General features: G+C 40.2%; 1 long non-coding RNA gene across 1 annotated transcript; it reads left to right on the top strand.

Annotated features, from left to right (window-relative positions):
- The first annotated feature begins 2,084 nt into the window (after nt 1-2,084).
- On the top strand, nt 2,085-4,292 carry LOC144994911 (uncharacterized). Its single transcript, XR_013658609.1, has 3 exons — nt 2,085-2,209; nt 4,029-4,102; nt 4,174-4,292. It is a non-coding gene; the product is annotated as an uncharacterized LOC144994911 (long non-coding RNA).
- Nucleotides 4,293-7,610: the final 3,318 nt, after the last annotated feature.

The following is a 7,610-nucleotide window of genomic DNA, read 5'->3' as shown; positions in this document are numbered from 1 at the left end:
GAGCTCAGTTCAGTTCAGTGGCGTTTATGCTCGTCGCCACTCAGCCCCCCCCCCCCTTCCCCCGCTACGCTCAGCGGTGTCACTGCAGGCTTACGGACCCTACAACATACATGACAGCTGTAATATGGAAACTGACAGCGACACAAGAATAGCACTGGTCTTTGCACTGCATTACACTAAATGACCTGAGAGGGAATCGCTACCTCATACTTGCATTTTTTTCCTTCAAATCATTTCGTTTTAATGCCTGCCTCCTTGCCAATGGTGTTGAATCAACACGGCGCAGTAAGTGGGCAACAAGTGGGACATTTTTCACTGCATCAAAAACGCCGGAAAGATGCTCGACAATCTCAAATATCCAAGTAAAAAATAGTTTACTACATTTTTTCCTTTTTTCTAGAGGTCATATACTGGGACCTACTTCTTATTCATGAGTAGTTTTTTTAGTAAACGTTAATTTGTTTGAATTCAAATTAACAGTAACAGGACATTTATATGGCCTGTTTGTAAAAAGGTTTTCTTTCGAATGAAATCTTGTTTCTTACAATTTAACGTCACTTTCACATCCCATAATGTCACAACAACATAATCAAAGCCTAACCCATTTCCATAACTGTCAAAACAGAAAGATTTCCTTTTCTATAAACCTATTCTTTACTGACAGAGTCTGAAAAACAAAAAAAGCAGATTCATTGTCAACTTTATGTGGACATACAAGCAATTTCATTTCAGACTCAAAGCTTAACAACAACAATCAATGCAAGGTAACAAAAAATCTTTGAATACAAATATAGGCGTAAATTTCCTTTTTTTCTTCTCTAAAATGTATCACAATATAATTAGTTTTTGGAGAACAGTTCTAAAGGATTGAACAACTGTTAATTTATAATCACACACATAAAATGTGGACATAGACATAAATAAAATAATTATTTTACTATTTCCCAAAGTCCAAACCTGGAATCTTCCATTCTTATGAGACATTCTGCCTGAAGACAAAAGGCCTTTATGCAGGTTGTTTGCATACAGACGCAGTTTGACGTGATTTAAATATAGGATAACATTATAGGAAAAGGAACAAAAAGGAGTGATGTGTAAACTATAGAACACAGGAAAAAAAAATATTTGTTTTATCTTGAGCACAGACGATTTTCAGTATATTAAAGCATTATTTATAAGTAATATGTTGTTTAATTTAAAACACTAGATAAAACATTGTTATTTTCTGAGACTAAAGATAACGTAAAAGGAAATCAAGCATTTTACTTTTTTAGAAATAATGTTTAAATGTGAATGAAGAGTTAGTATACTTATATAGAAGAATAGAAGAAAATCAGCAGTAAATATGTGGCTAAAACATACAAAAATCTCAGTAGTTATGGTACAGTTTGATTAATGGTTAAAGAAACTAAATTATTTATTAGCCTAAATATGAAACTATACAGAAAATGTATCATGTTAAAACAGGACTTATTTTGTTAAGGACCTATCATAAAGCAGCAGTAAATGCTGGATAAACTGAAGGAGGATTGGGATGAGTTAAGGGCAATTCTGTGTTTATAAAGTTAGTAAAACAGCAAATGTAATGACATTGACTGGTCAATGGAAATTCTTCTAAAAATTCTTTAAAACTTAGCAGGTTGGTATTAAAAAACTGCTGTGCACTGAAACTCACTGACATCTGCACAGAATTTAAAATAAGTGCTGAAAGTAAGCAAAAGTCTTTTGCTAAGTCTACACTGGGCTTGAAAACACGCGTTTGAGCGTCTGCTGCTGATGAAAAGTCTATGTAAACGTGAGCATGTGCATGCTTTGGGCTTCCGATTTCAAAACTCTCATGTGTCCCTACCCAAGTTTTATAAGTCTGTTTGTGGGCTCAACGTACAAAACTAGCTACAAATAAATGCGTGCTGTAAGTAAAAGGGACTCGGAACTGGTAGTGATGTGTAGGTAGACTCCTTATTAATTCATGGAAATGCCAACTGTTTGATAATCGATCATGACTGCAGTTTGGCACATGCATGGGGGTGGATTAATCATGCTTTGGGCTTGTATTGCAGCACAGGAAACTTTTAACAAGTAGAAGGAAGAATGGATTCAACAAAATTGCAGCAAATTTTGGATCCTGACTTGGGACCATCTGTCATGATTCGGAGGAGCGGCAGACCCAGATGCTGGAACCCAGAATGAGGACGCAGGTAAATGAGAGGTAAGAAAGGGTTTTTATTCTTTCCTTCCAGGAAGATGGTGCTAGCGTGAATGGGATCCAGAGAGGAGCGAAGCTTGAGGCGTGGCTGGAGGTAGTAGCGCGGCTAGCGGAGCGTGGTGTTTCCAGAACAGCAGGGGGGGCTCGAACTAACTTCCACACAGGTGACACTGGTGAGCAGGAATCCTGAGACAGGGATAATAACGTTAGTTGCGAGATCAGCATAGGATGCATAAACTTGAGCGAGACTGAGACCAGGTTGGTCACCACAAGGGGTAACGATCTGGCGATGAGTTGTGGAGCTGGGTCTCCTTAAGAAGAGCAGAATTGATGAGGATGAATTGGTCACAGCTGGTGGAGTCGGGAGCAGAGCAGAGCAGAGGGGCGGGGCTGACAAAGGTGCCATGACATCATCTGGGAAAAAGCTAAAGTTGGAGAGAAGATGGCTACTTCAAATAGATAATGATCCTAAACACACCTCAAAATCCGTGTGAATGTAGAATCAGAAGTGACGTCAAAACTAAAATACCTGTTTTAAACCCTTTTAACATGATATCCGATGGAAAGCTTTTTTTAAAACTATCCTGCAATACAAAATGAAAGCAAACAACGTTTAGTTTTGGAATATTTTATGTCATGTGACAATTGAGATCACAAAAATGGGTGCAGCTTCTTTTTGGGAAAAGTTGCTAATAAAATTTCACATTGATAATAAAGTGATTACTCCTCCCCTTTAGGCTACATTTTACTTTTAGCCTTTTTTTAACATTTGCATGCATAAATAACCCTTTGTTTTATCACAGCAAAAGAGCTGCTCACACTGTTAGCAGGAGGGAAAACACAGAACAAACAGCTCCAGCCGTTTAAAAGGACGAGTCTCACTGCAGATAAATCAGACAAGCGCCTGGGATTTAATAGCTAAAAAATGAGCTGCATGCCTCACTGCTGTGCTGCAGTTGTTTTAGCGGGGCTCACTTATGATACTTAACATGCAACACCAGCAACACGCAGCATCCCAGACAAGGTAACGGACCGATTAGTGATTTATATCTTACTGTCCCTTCCATCGCTTTTAATTCTTACTCCATGAGAATGGTTCTTGGCTAATAAATTAGATGTCACGCATATTTCTGGTTGAATGTCACAACTTTCACAGGTAACCATGGTGACAGAGGCAGCCCACTCCACTGGTAAATCATTTCTTTCAAAGGGGATATCACAATGCTGCTATCCCCTGTGGTACAGTAATAAATATACTGCATGCTGGTCTTTTCATCCGCACCATGTTCTGTTTTACAATATATGAAAGTGGAAGGCAGAGAGAGAAGGAAACCCCGCTGCGTGGCTCGTTGTCTCGCCGTCAGGCAATCTGCCTCCTTCCAGCAAAACACATTTTTTGTGGTCTCACCAACTCAGGGCTTAATTGGGTGCAAACTGCTCAGAAATCATCACTGACCTTACTTTTACTGATAAAAATGATCCTCTAAAAAAAATAAAAAAAACCTTTTAAAGCTCATATGCAGACAGGGGACCAGTGGAGTAGATTAGGAGGATTTCTTTTTGAGGTTGTCCTGAGACGGGGAGTGCGCACACACAGCCACCCACGCATGCACACACAAACGCACATCCATAAGATCCATGTTTTCTCTGTTGAATCACTCTGTCATCTGTATGACTCTACTTCTACAAAGATAACTCCAAATCAAAGTCTTTTTTTGCCACCCTTTTAACTTTTCAAGGTCCAGAAAGCATTTCAACTTGAAAGACTACACACTAGCACAAACACACAGCAGCACACAAGACCCTCTGTTTTGCTTTTCAGAATCATCTTTGTGAAATGTGTTTGGGGCAACACCCCTGAGCCGCTCAGCACCGTCACACGAAGAAGTCCAAACGGTATTAGTATAATCAATGGGTCACAAGTATGTTTTCCTGCACAATAAATCCCAATAACGCTCTCTGCACAGATCCCCTCCGGAGCTCACGGGAATCCTCTTGACCTCTCAAATCTGCGTACAGTGAGAGCGAAGCTTCTTTTCAGCCGGTTAGCACAGAGGAGGATGTGTAGGACACGTTCCCTCAATCTTCAGATGCAGAGAATATGTCTGGTCGTTTGATTAATGGCACAGCTGGGAGCGCGACCTAATTGCAGAAGCAGGATAAACACTTACTCAGAGAAAGGAAACGGTGCAAATCAGACCACTCCCTGGAGTATTGAGGAAGGAAATTGGTTTAAGGATGAGAGCTTTGCCGGTGTACCGATGCTGTCTCCCTGTTCACCCTCACAGCAGCACTTTCCACTCCAACTTTTGACTGGAAATCAGGACCGAGACACTTTTACTTTCCCTCTTTTCTTATCCACTGAGCACAAAGTCAGATCCTTGGATATGACTTCAACTGATGACTTAAGTAGATATAAATCACACTTGAATTGCAGCCCTGAGATGTCAGCCATTAAAATACAGTGCTGCCCCAAGCAGGTGCCCAGAATACATATGAGGCGATTGCTAGTCAGGGATGCTGTACGACACAGCTGGATTTCCTTATCCAAAGGTGTTCAACTGAATGTTTAATATCATGATCTGTTTAAATAACGGTCTGGGTGTCTTTTTGAGGAAACCGTAACACTAAGGAATATTTATTCAAAGCAGATCCTCTGTAGGGTTATAGAAATGACTTCTACACAAGACAGAGCGGGAGGGTTTATCGAAGGCCGACGCAAAGCACTGGATTTAGGTGTTTGCAAATAATCCACTGGCCTTGACTGAAGACAACGCAGAGCCACGAGCAGTGTGTGTGTGTGTGTGTGGGGGGGGGGGGGGGGGGGGGGTTGATAGCCACAAATCACACCAGTCCAAAGTCAATTAAAGAGCCTCCAAAAAGAGAAAAGAAGGAGAGAAAAAAAACGCATTTTATGTCTAATTACATCCCACAAATCAGCACAGACAGCGGGCACAAGTTCAGCCCAGCAATTTATTTACCGCACTGACAGCACCCTTCAATCAACGGCTTACAGTATTAAACTGTTTCCTGTTCAAAGCTTTCAGTTGTGAAAGGTTTTTTTTAGCATAATTATCGATGCCTGTGCCTGCAATTATTCAATTATTTTGTGCTTGGATGCTGCATTAAATGAAAAGAGAGCTCTCTCTGCTGCTGCCTGTCTCGATCCCAAGACCATGCGGAGAAATACACAACCGAACTTCAGATGTTCTCTTACTTAAGCCATAAAGTGAAAAAAACAATTGTTTATAACAAAGATTAATTTTCGTCATCAATTCCCAAATATCACAGTGCTCTTCTCGACTCCCCATCTGCAGACTCATGCCTGGAATAAGACTCAGCAGTCACGACCAGAATATTTATTAGATGAATGCTGAGAAGACTGAGAGCCCCTCGCTACACTACTAATTAGACTTTGCCAAACAAAAGCAAAATCAAATCCCCTGAAGGGGAATTCTTACATTACATGTGATTAGTGGGTTACTACGCTGCTGCAAACCGGACATGGCAGCCCAATAGACTGCAGTAACTGCCATTTCTCCTGCTGGCCCTCAGGTTATTAATGCTCTCCACCCTTCAGCCTGTGGCTGTGGCTTCAAGGGACATCTGGAGTCATTTTCCCTCCAGACACAAACTGTTATTGATGTAGGAATATCATTAAAAGTTGAACTCAGGACAAGTGATGGAAGACCTTGAAACAGTGGAATATGTCTCATTGTTTTTGCAACATTTTCACTTCAAAAAGCCGTAAAGTTCAATTTTTTTTTGTCAGTTTAAAAGATCTTAGTCGATGTTTAGACACACTGTTGAGCAGCTGTGAGCGTGTAACAAAAATGACATTTGAGACTATCAAATTTAAAATTGACGTCTCTATGATGCAGTTCGCAGATCCTTTTAACCAATTTAGCATTTAACTCCGGATAACAAAGTTAAATCTAAAAACCCACCGCCAGGCTGACGCAACCCTGGAGTTGATTCTCCCCATCTTAGCTCAGGGCTAATACTTCAGAATCCCCCCTGATTCCTCCAGCTGGGTGCAGCCCATCCCAGCTGTAAGAAGTTTCCTGAAAACCTCCCCACCGCCGCCCTCCTTCACTTCCCCTTCTAGTTTCCAAATAATGTGCATTTTTTGGTAAAAACTTACCCCCATTGATTAAACTGTCACATCTAACCACTGTGATTGATAAAGCTTCATTCAAACATGTCATAAAATGACAGCAGTTTGAGTGATACAGAGCAGCACAAATAGAGTCGGGGGTGGCAGACACGCTGCTGGGACCGTGACATGAGGAGCTGCTCAGCGCTGTCACCGCTGCATCATTTCTGCATTCAAAAGTGTCACAAACACACAAAGACTTTGGATTCCTTGAGGCCTTCATCAATGCAGGACTTGAGCATCATATTGAAACAGAATCCATCCACTACTAAAGTGTCAATGTTCTTGGTGTGTTCTGGACAGATTTGTTTAGAGAGACACATTTTAGAGGTTTGTAGAGATCTGTAAGGGGGCTGGTATTAGCATAAGATCAAGTAACTGGGTACCACAACAAACATTAGCCCTCCATATTTACAGTATTTACGTATATTTGTGTGTAAACATAAATAAAGATAATATCAGCTAAAGAAAATTGTCTTCTTATCTTCTGTTTCTGCCAAGTCCAATGAAGAATCCCAGGAGTTGCTAGAACCAATCCCAGGTACTTCTGGGCAAACAGGTTCATTTTAAGGGCCACACACATACAGACAGACAGAATGACATTCTCTCCCAATGAAAAATTTACAGACAATTTACAAACACCAATGAAGAAGTATGTTTTTGAACAGTGGAAGGACGCCGGTGAACCCAGAAAAAAATCAGAAACAGACAGAGATAACATCCATATAGGAACCAAGGATTCAAACCAGGACTTGACCCATAAATAAAACCTCATAAGACAACAATTTCATACAACAGTAACGCAAAGGGCTTAACAGACTTACAACAAATACAACTTGAAAATACAAAACACTAGTAGTGTACCGATTCATTTTAAAGCTTTGATTCAATCATAATTTGTGGTTAATGATACATTCATAGTCCATGTTGGTTCATTTTGAACAATCCAATTCAATCCAGGTCATCTTTAGCCAAAAATTCAACCAGTGTGACTCAGAGATAAAAACCTGGTGATGAACAGTGCAGGTGAAGTTTTCCAGATTCCTTGTATTTTTTTGCAAGATAATCAAGTGCAACTTAAATGTGTGTACAAAAAAACAAGTAAACAAGAATTAATGGCAAATCCATTTACATTTTAGTTTCCTAAGCTTCAGCCCACTTTTGTTTTTCCACATAAAGATAATACAGACAGAACATTATTAAAGCCAAACTTGCAGCTTAGTGCAACAATTCTGAACATCAGTGAGT

The sequence above is a fragment of the Oryzias latipes genome, chromosome 10 (genome assembly GCF_053564925.1).
Source record: "Oryzias latipes strain Hd-rR chromosome 10, Olatipes_Hd-rR_3.1".
NCBI classification, from domain to species: Eukaryota; Metazoa; Chordata; class Actinopteri; order Beloniformes; family Adrianichthyidae; genus Oryzias; species Oryzias latipes.
This window is presented reverse-complemented; position numbering and strand designations above follow the sequence as displayed.